General features: G+C 37.3%; 1 long non-coding RNA gene across 1 annotated transcript in view; it reads right to left on the bottom strand.

Moving 5' to 3' along the window:
• The window catches only part of LOC140943614 (uncharacterized), a 20,157-nt gene extending 10,923 nt beyond the window's left edge, over window positions 1-9,234 (bottom strand). The window contains exon 1 of the long non-coding RNA XR_012166613.1: window positions 8,981-9,234. This is a non-coding gene — a long non-coding RNA (uncharacterized lncRNA). The remainder of the gene's footprint in view (window positions 1-8,980) is intronic.
• Window positions 9,235-10,451: the final 1,217 nt, after the last annotated feature.

Genomic DNA, 10,451 nt, shown 5'->3' with positions numbered 1-10,451 from the left:
TTAAAATGCAATCATATGTTCATTCTTTTTTTCTTGTGCTCGACCGACCGACCCACCTTCACGAGAGGGAGGGCGAGGGGAAACGAAACATTTTATAGGGATTGCCTTAGTTACTTGACTGCCATTAGTTACTACCAAAGGGAGGGGACGTTACCAATCTTCACAATATGAAGTTAGGTTATCACTGTTCTCCTGCTTTGTTAAAAAACGTTTAAATCCTTGAATCGAAATGAGACACATTTGTGGGCAGTATCACTCGATATTTTCCCTAAATCAAATTTACTCAATTAGTTTAGAACTATAAATCTAGATAACTCGAAACAACTACTTTAGTCGCTGTAATCTTTTACCCGGTAGGCACTCTGCGGTGGCTGTTTCACAACAAGGCCACAGACTCTATTAGCCAGAGAGTAAGACAGGTAACTCGAACTTCTGACTGAACTTTCGTTTTTAATATTTCAGTTATTGTCCATCCAATAAATAATTTTTACTTGGCGTTCTGTTTTCGTCAAGGCCTATATACCTTGGTTTTCTACGTGCAAATTGAATTCCTATTTAGCTATTATTATTGTCAGGACACTTTAACGTAAACTTTTATCACCGGAAATGAGTTAAGAAAAAAAAACTGCTAGAAATTGTATGAAATGTGTCATCAATGACTAATCCATGGATAGTCGTTAGATGATCGATGAGTAATCGAACGCATCAATCACTCATCAATGACATCCATGAGTAATCGATGTCATCGATGAGTAATCGACAGGCCACAACCATTTTCAGTGGCCATCGATTAGTTATCGATTACCGATTGATTGTAGCGCATAATCAATCACTAATCAGTCAGTTACCCAATGATAACTAATCGATTACTCATTGATGCCATTCATCATCGATTAGGGACGGACCATTACTGCAGGGTGTCCAGCGGCATGGTTGCTCAAAAAAAAAAGGAAAATAGGACGCTCAGGATTGAGAAAAGAGGAAAAATAGGAAACTTCGCATTAAAAAGTAGGAGAAAAATAAGAAAATCAATAGTACTTTCGTCGACAAAGATAGCCTCCCTGCACCTCATCAGGGTTATAATAAAGGCTACGAGTCCTCAGCTTGTACCTGCGCAGGATTTAGGTCAACTTTCGCAGCTTAGAAGGACTGAAAATGATCAGAAACGTTTAGTTTATCGGCTACGTTACGCTGTAATCGGAATGATATGCTTCATTGACTACAGGTCAAGCGTGGTTCTATAATCAAAGGTGATCAGATGCTTTTTTTTTTTTTTTTTGAAAAGTTTCGAAGGGTGAAATTTCTTCTGATTGCGTTGTCGTTGAACGATATCGAACTAGGACAAAAAAGTCCCAAGGAAAGCTTTCCTTCCATCAATCTGCAATCAGTAGCTGGTGGAGAATATGTTTTTCTGAGTCAAAAGACCGCATAGTTTCAAGTACAGAGGCTTTCCGCGATGTACGCAAAATGACACTGATCTATTTGGTACCAGATTGTAAGTGTATCATGGTTAAGTTCTAAGAAGAACGTTACTCTCTGCTTAGCTATGACTGCAAGACCGGTTTCCCAACCAAAATATTGGATCCTTCATCAGTTGCTTAGGTATAGCTGTTAACAAGGGTCACCAAGAGAGGTAGTGCCGAAAAGTAAACTTGAGTCTGTTCTTTCCGTGTAGCATCCAGAATCCATCTAGTGATTGGTTGTTTAAACAAGAAGCTGATTGATGATCTATATGACTTGTGTTGTAAGAGGACAACTTGATCCTGTTTTCAGTTTCAAAGATGAACATAAAAGCAAACAAGACTTCAAAATAAAATATGACATGTACAGATACTGAAATGCAGTTTCAGTGGGCTATGTGCAATATTTAAGCAATAGAAAACGTTTTCCGTGTTTGCATAGCCTGATATAAACACGAGAGGCGTTGGGAGAATTCGACACAGTTATGCCAACCCGATACGAAGTCGGGGGTTTGCATAACTGTCGAGAATTCTCCCAACTCCTCGAGTGTTTATATCAGGCTATGCAAACATAGGAAAAAAGTTTTCTATTGCTTTTATAAAATAACTTTCCCGAGAAAAAAACGAAAAACTCTTTGTATGGAACTGATTAAAAGAGAAATTCTTACCGATCGCAAAATCTTGTCCACGAAGTCTTGCACGCGTAATCAGTTCTTGTTTTGCAAAAAGATGCTTTGCAAAATACGAATTTTTCTCGCTTAAAATGTCAGCTTAAGCGACGAAAAATTGACTCACCTTCTTTGTAACGATTTTCCATGTTTCAGCCGACGAAGGAATGGGTAAATAAAGTAAACTTGTCGCGTTTTGAACTCGAAAACCTTTTCAAATTCGTGCTTGCGTGATTAGAGCTCGAAAAGCCAAAAACTCTCATGCAAACACTCTTCTCGGCCAATCAGAGCGCGCGTACTTTCTTGGGTATTTTATAATATTCAATAGTCACGAGAACTAAATAACACTACATACAATACATATAAGTGCACTAGAAAATTATGCAACGAGTAATGCACCTATCAATGTAAACCCCGTGAGGGGGGAGTGCGGGCAAGGGGTGGGGATTTGACAAATTTTGAAATTTTTTGATCAAATTCCCCAGGGTGGGAAACAAAAGGTTGATCAAAAGTGTCAAAAAAGCCCCCACCCCAGGGGAAAAATCTACACAAACAATACTATAACACTATATAAAACAAATAAAAAGAATATTTCAAAAGTACGTTCTTACTACTTTTATTTATGGTTAACGTAAGCTCCGTTGAATTACTCGCTGTAATTAAGTATTTTCTCTCTCCATTAGCATCTCCTATTTTGAACAACAAAATCACTCCAGGAAGATTGACTGTGCTATTATAATATTAATGAAACGTAAAATACTTTATAACATCTGCTCAACATGTCGGAACAGGTCGGATCAGTGACCCGTAAAAAATCCTCTGACTTTCACGGTGGAATTCGATTTCAATCGAGTTTTACAATCAGATGGGAACTTGAAGATAAAACCTTTCTCAAAATAGACATTATTAACTTCATACCTTTCTCCAACAGCGTGACTTTCAGAAAGCCTCGAGGGACGGACTTGGTAACCGCTTCTGAATTGATACCAGGCTTCTGTCGGTCAAAGTCAAATGTCCCGACCCCGGGGTCACGTCGCACGATCAAAAGCCCGACAGGGGGATAGTCTCAGGCATCAAATTCCCGCCCCTTGCCCGCACTCCCCCCTCACGGGATTTACATTGATAGGTGCATAACAATGTAACCAAGTTGTTAACAGAACTCTGAGAGGTCATGGAAAGAACAAATGTTAATATTATTTTTCCTAACATTAGTACATCAATGTCAACATACTACTTGCTTTATGAAAAATCTCACTCTAAAACACATACAACTATAATTATTTATATCCCATTTTCAATTTTGGAACAAATTTTGGCTTCACTAGCAAAAAATAGGAACAATAGGTTTTTGTTTAAAAATAGGAGAAAATAGGAATGGGCTCAAAAAATAGGAAAAAATAGGAACTGGACACACCTGCATTAGAAATAACCGGAGGTGGGGTGACAATTCCCAAAACAAAAATTCCCGCAAGGGAAACTTGACTAAAAAAAATCCTGCGCGCGGTAATAGGAAAAAAAAATTCTTACAGATCAGAGGAAGCGACATGTATAGCATTTTAGGTTATTAAAAGTATGGGATAAGGGGGAAAAGGTAACATAAAACAATTCCTAAAGAAAAAGAGAATTGAAATTCTTAATTTGTGCTGCAGATGTTTTATTTGAAAACAACTGTTTGATATTTCTTCTTACAACAAAACAAATAGTAATTATAGCTAATTATGGCTTCCTTTCTACAGTCATCATTACCACTGATATTGCTATTTCAGATAATTACCGGGGCCTAGCCGAAGGCTGGCACCGGTCATAAAATGCAACGCGTTTCTGTGTTTTCAAAGTTACATTGTTAGGGATATATCGCTGACTGAGATATATCGCTGGCTCGTTACTTTTGGGAGTGTTCGCTGAGATATATCGCTGGTTCAGAAATTTGAAGTAGGGAGCAAGAACTGTAACGATGTAAATATCAATTCGATTAGTTTGCACACGGAATGGTTTAAGGCGACTATATTTACCACTTATCAATAAATGAGATCCCTGTCTATTGCAAAATATTGTTACAGTATTCATCCTAGCGATGACAAAGCTTGGTGGACGTAGAACTGTGTACAAAAAATCTTAACTTATTAAACTTGCATGCGCCAAGCTTTGTTTATGCGTTTCAATACCTTACAATTCGCACTCCCTACAGGAAACTTCGTCAAATATTTTTCGACAAACAGTTAAAACTCATTAGGAGGAAGCCTATCACTGCTTTGACTTATGAAGCAACAAAACAAAATATTTTCAAATAACCTTTGTCACGCAATATTTACGTTAGCGAGATGCGCAAATTCTCAACTGTTCAAAATGCGGGATTCCCTAACATTTTGTCTTTTCACATTATTCATTAGACGTTGATGTACAATTTGTATGTTTTTGTCCTTGGTATTCTTAGCTACTTTGGATTCTTGTTGCTAAGAAATATCTTATTATTATGTAATCGATCTGAACACGTGAGGAAAACTGCGTAACTTGACAGCCTAGGATTGGGAGTTGACATTATTCATTACACCTTGTTTTCATCTCTAAAGAATATTTGCAATAAAAAAAATTTTCATGTCGCCCTACAAACGTGTTGATGAAAACGACCCTTCCACGTGGGTTGCCAAGACAAAAGTGGCCCCGGTAAAATTCACGAAGTGATTCTTGTTATACTATAAAATGTTTCTCTCCAGATATAAAATATTGTATTTCAAAATATTATTTTTGATAGAACATTAAGTAATATAAGAAATATAACATCTTCTCAACTATATTAAAAATGGAAATTTTAAACAGTATTAATAACAGTATAATTTTGTTTTAAATATGAAACACTAACAATGATTAAAACCACAAAATGTATTGGATGCATTGAAGTGCCTCTGTTTCTTAATATTTGAATAATAACAATCTATATTATGACTCAATTGTGTATAATAGAAATTCCCAACAATAAATATCTGACAGTGTAATTTTGGTTTTAATATGAAATAGCAACAATAGTCAAAGTAACAAATACACTGGATCAATTGAAGTGCCACTGCTTTCTATTTGTATTCTGGCTCCTATTGTGAAGTGGAAATTTCCACCAATAAATAACAGTACATAACTTTTTTGTTTCTGAAACAGTAACAAGAGTCAAAATAACAAATTAAAATATGTACACCATATTCCACAATGGCAGATATTCTTTTGCCTTATAAGATGTTAAATTTGGCCCTCAATGCCATGTTTCAAGGTACCAGGGTAATAGTCTTTTTTATTTTTGCAGATGCAATTGAGGCACCAAGGGCGAATAAATGTTCATGATAAAGTAATCTTGCTATTGCAAAAACTGAAGCACAGCTGTCATTTCTTAAATTATATTATTATTCATTCAAACAAGACGCCGTGTGAGCGTATATTTGGGCGTGGTCGTACTACGGGTATGATACTTTGAACATGCCTTATTGCAGCTAAAGAACTGTCATCATATCTTACCAGAGAAGACAAATCCTTTACTCCACTTTTTTGCTGAACCACACAGCTTATACAGTATGTTCCAATCCACAACAAAAATAGTGTCATTTCACGACAATGTTTGGAAATATGCACATCTTCAATGCAGACGTGCTTGGAGCCAAATTGCAATATAGGACATAAGTGGTTATAGCCCGGAGAGTAAGGTTTATCTCAGCTCCACTGATACTTACAGATGTGTTTTCACACCCATAACTTTGTACAGTGTATTTCGGTTACTAACAAGGGCAAATAAAGTTCCTTTAGTCCAGTATCCACAAGGATTAATAAGAGAGTAACACATTGCATAAACTGCTATATGGCAGCACTGTTTACAGGAACATTGGTAACTATTAACATTTGATATACTACAATTTTCAACATTGCTTGAGAAAAGATGAGGTTCAAAGGTGGCAATATGTACACCTTTAAGTTCATATATATCCTCATTCCTATGCAGAGCCTGAAAATACTGTACTAATTTATGCATGGATGGTATTTCCAACAATACACATGTCCCTTCACTATGACTGTTATGATACATATCTCTAGCATGAGAATCAAATACATTATATACCCCATCCTCAGTGCTGTAACCTGTAAGTGGCATATACAGTAGTGATGGATGTGACCATTCCTGGCAATTCTGTTAACATTGACATAGATTGTCTTGCAAGCAGTGACAGACAAGAATATAATTGAATACCGACAATCATTATTTGAGTCATATCATCAACTGAAGTCATCTTTGTTATCTTACTGTAAATTAAAGCGCACGGACACATTGCGACACATCGTTGTCCACCATTTTCCCCAAATCCTGTAACATTTCCTTGACAGTAGGGAGCATTAATTGTTTTTGTAGCATCTACATAAACTGAAGGTCATGGATTCTTCTCTATATCAGTACAAAGCTTAAATTGGCCAAAATTAACCCGGTGATTCAAACTGTTTTAAGCACTATAAAATGGATAATTACATGTACAGAGGGGCAAATTCTTACTTAGAAGCCTATTGGGATATCTCATTCCACCTAAATCGCCTGTGCTCTGCTGCTTGGACGACAGATACACCTTCCCTCGTTCATGAACTAGTTTTGTAGTTGTCCCTTCAGTAAAAACCTCACACTGTTACTGTTACTTCTTTACCTGTTTAAGTGTAAACCTTTCCTACTTTTAACGTAACAATGAATTTCAGACGACAATGGTGTATTTTTCCCAATACTCTTCCATACAAAAAGTGTCACTTTCCGTGTTTTCTGTAACAAAGATTTTATTTTGTTCATTGGTAGTCTGCTAGGGGCATGACGGTAACCGGTCATTTTGTTCCATGGTCAGATCGTTGACATCGTTCCAAGTCAGATCGTTCCAATCAATAGTCAGATCGTTCCATAAAATAGTCAGTTCGTTCCACAAAAAAGTCAGTTCGTTCCACATATGAAAAGTCACGTAAATCTTTCTAAATTTGTTGAGTGAACTTTATCGAGAAGAAAAAGGTTTCGTTCATACCACAAGCTGATAAAATAATAATCGATCCAAAGTCGGTTCGATCCATCCTAAATCTAGAATCGATCGATAGTTTTGAAACATATAGCACAACAAGTAAAAGCTATGCCGCTCTGAAGGTACAGTATTTCGAAGCGCTTGTTACCAAAATATTTCTTTGCAGCGGCCGATTTATGCAAATTTTGAAAACAACGCGAGTTTCGAATTACAATCTCGATTTTATGGTAATTTGTTATGTCGAAAATATAATGGACTAACCTGGTTTAAACCAATGAAATTGTAAGTCCTGTTATAAATAAATTTCCCACGACGAGATCTCAATTCAACTTCTTTTATTTCCTCCACAACACAATTTTCCTTCTGTACAAGTAGCTCATTACCTTCTCTTGTCGTCACCTCGCTGCCATCAAAACACTCTAACACAAAACTTGTCGATAATGCAAAATCCCGACGCACAGCATCGTATGAAAAAACACAACACGCAATACAAAAACAAGTACATCAACCGTCATCCTGCTAAACAAAATTGAAATAATAAAAAGAATTGTTGCAGTTATCACAGCATTTCCAAAAGAAGCCTCAGTCCCTTTTGGTTTCAATTGTTGACAATTGTCTCTTCCTTCATCGGAACAGATTTTTATCACGGGCAGCTCGTTGTGCTCCGTAATGCAAAAATCAAAATCACTATTGTCACAGTGATAACCAGCTACACAAACCTTGCGACTCTCAAACTTGTTAAACATTCCTCTGTTAAAACTCTTATCCATTTTACACGTACGCTCCTGACATTGCGGAGCTTGTCATTTTTCCTTTTCATTTGTGTGAAAAACACATTGCTTCCATGTTTTTCACAATTAGTTACAAAAAAAGAAATGTGTGGGAAAAAATTCCAGCAGACAAGTGGGCTTAAAAAAAAATCCTGCACCAAAAAATTTTCACCCCCCTCGGTTATTTCTAATGGTCGGTCCCTTAGTTACGTTTGGCATTGGACATACAACTTGAAAACAAAAGAAGTTTGATGACTTCATTTGATAGGGGAAGTCCCATCATTACATCATCAACTTCCTGTTTTTCCCAGAATGTCACGCTATGGTGATTATGCAAATATTTAAACGCACTGTACTTATGAAATAAAAGAAAAAATTGATTTAAATTTAAGAAAACTGGGCTGGTAGCTTCAGCCTCAAATATTACCAATGTATGATATAACATGCGCCGTTACCCCCATCTTCTATTCTTCTTGTATCACAGTAATCAGAGTGCGGTATAAGGGGTATAGTATGCTACGTCCGTAAACGTCTTGAAAAACTTTGGCACGATGTCGAAATCTCAAAAGCGTTTGTTGCGTCTCGGAGTCTCGAGATTTTTTGCCAACGGATCTCGGAGTCTCGGGTTTGTCTTTTTTTCTTTCCGTTTGGTCTTCAGGAGTCGCAATTTTTTGAGTTCGTGGGTACAGCTTATTGAACTGAGCTAGTATAGATTAAGGCAGTGAAACAAGACAAAGCAGTATTTTGGTGGGCTTCCCCTAGCTTCCATTGACGTTTTCGGTCATTTTGGAACAACTTTTTACCCATCGGAAAATCCAGTTTTGTTCCCACCGAAATTCCGGATTTTTCATCTAAATGGAAAACGCCCGTACGACACATCAAATCGACCAACAAACGAATCGCTTCCGGCGCAATCCGTTTGCACCTCGTGCGATCGGTGCGATCCTGGTGCGATCGCCTTTTACAAACGAAAGTGTGGGACATAACCATGAGTCGATTCCCAAAACGATTAATGTTAAAGAAAACAACCAAGAAGCAATCTTGAAGAGATGAAAACTCACCTCGCTTAGCCTGGTAATTCTGGTTTCAGAGAGAGAGAGAATGTACGTGGGTGATGTGAACAAAGGCAGACAATCCGTCTAGTGTTCAAGGCATCGTGCTGTCACGCACGACACGTGATCTTATATATTTGCTGTAACTCCGCTTGACAGGCTCAAGTGATCGGGAGAAATGCTTCACAACACACTGAAGTTTGCACCTTTAATCCCAAATGTTGATATATGTTGTTGAAAAAGTCACATCATGGTGGTTAAAATATCAAGGTAGAAAATGTCACATCACGGTCGTAAAATGATATCAAGGTAGAAATATTACAGGTAGCCCAAGCTCGAAACATGAGCATCGGCAAGCATCGGCATTGTTGCGTAACATTCAAAATATAAGGATTTATATGGGAAAAAAAACCTATCTTTTCTCTAACCTACGAAAATGAAAGGATTTCAATAAAAAACAGCTTACCTTACTTAAAATGTGTGTTACATCTCTCCTGTGTGGTCCACGGGCCGATTTATGGCCGTTTATGGGTTTTATGTAAACAAAAAAACAATCTCGAGTTCCGCAGAATCACGATCAAAAGCCTTAGAAAAATCTAAATAAATAACATCAACTCGTTGTCTCCTCTCAAGAGCGTTAGCAAATTGATGAACTTTTTGAGATAGTTGAGACACGGGGGATTTTCCTGGTAGGAAACCATGCTGCCAGTGGGTAAGATGGGGGCAAATAATACTAAAGATCTCATTATAAACTTGTCTTTCCAAAATTTTAGATAGAACATCAAGAAGCGAAATACTACGGTAGTTTGAATGCATCGTCTTAAACTCACATTTATGAATAGGGACAAGATTTGCGTGTTTCCATTTTTCAGGAAATGTCCCAAGCTCTAAGGACAAATTGAATAATCTGCATAATGAAGGTGAAATTTCATTAGCACATGCTTGCAATAACTTACTGGAAAGACCAAGGGAAGCTTTGTTAACGTCAAGCGATTGAAGCTGTTTAAGATTGTTGCTAGGGCTAAGGCGTACTTCAGATAATTCACGTTTAACGCTGTAGTTCAGTCTGAGTAGACATACATCAGCGCTACTAGCAGGCTACTAGAGTCAGGTGGGGTAAAAACTAAGTGAAAAAACACGTTGAATAAATTAGCTTGATCAATAGGTCTGGTGGCCTGTACCGATTCATGTTTAATCACCCCCGGAATTCTAGTAGTTTTGGTAATCGCTTTGTAACATATGTGACCAACATTTGCAAGGATTGTCCCTTAAGGAATAACTAAGCTTAGTGAGGTGACTACGCTTTTTAAATTTAACCATTTTCTTAACCTGACGTCTAAGCTCACTGAATGTTTCCCACAAACTTACGGAATCCTTCAACTTAGCTTTACGTCGAGCTCTGTTCTTCTTTCTAATTCATTAACAATAACACCTCTTTATCAATCCATTGATTGATTGAGCATAAGCTTTGCGTTATAGG

The sequence above is a fragment of the Porites lutea genome, chromosome 7 (assembly GCF_958299795.1).
Source record: "Porites lutea chromosome 7, jaPorLute2.1, whole genome shotgun sequence".
Lineage (NCBI taxonomy): Eukaryota > Metazoa > Cnidaria > Anthozoa > Scleractinia > Poritidae > Porites > Porites lutea.
Note: the sequence above shows the minus strand (reverse complement) of the source record. Positions and strands in the feature narration are given on the sequence as shown.